Source organism: Orycteropus afer, unplaced genomic scaffold (genome assembly GCF_000298275.1).
Source record: "Orycteropus afer afer isolate SDZICR_OR568_19922 unplaced genomic scaffold, OryAfe1.0 scaffold00482, whole genome shotgun sequence".
In the NCBI taxonomy this organism is placed as follows: domain Eukaryota; kingdom Metazoa; phylum Chordata; class Mammalia; order Tubulidentata; family Orycteropodidae; genus Orycteropus; species Orycteropus afer.
This window is the reverse complement of record NW_006922069.1, coordinates 939,975-940,639: the sequence shown is the minus strand read 5'-3', so window position 1 is coordinate 940,639 and position 665 is coordinate 939,975.

Here is a 665-nt window from a genome sequence, read left to right as displayed (position 1 = left end):
TGTTGTTGTTATGTGCCATCAAGTTGGACCCGACTCATAGCGACCCCTCCTTGGGTTTCCGAGGCAGTATCACTATGGAAGTAGATTGCCCCATCCATTAGAGGGATGCAAATCAAAACAACAATGAGATACCATCTTGCACCAGGACTAGCAGTGAAGTTCAACAAGACAGAAAATTAACAAATGCTGGTGAGGATGTGGACAGATTGGGACTCTCCTACACTGCTGGTGGGACTGTAAAATGGTACAACCACTATGGAAAGCAGTATGGTGATTCCTTTAAAAGGTAGAAATAGAAATACCATTTGATCTAGCCATTCCATTACTAGGTATATATCCTAAAGAAGTAAGAGCCATGACAAGAACAGACATATCCACACCCATGTTCATCGCAGCACTATTTATAATAGCAAAATGATGGAAACAACCTAGGTGTCCATCAGCTGAAGAATGGGTAACCAAACTATGGTATATGCACACAATGGCATACTATGCAACCCCAAAGAATAACCTAGCATCTGCAAAACACTGCATAACATGGATGAACTTGGAGGACATTATGCTGAGTGAAATAAGTCAATCACAGGACAAGTATTGTATTAGTCCCTTATTGTAAAAGTCAAGGAATGGTTTATATATGGAAGGAAATGTTCTTTACTGGTTAC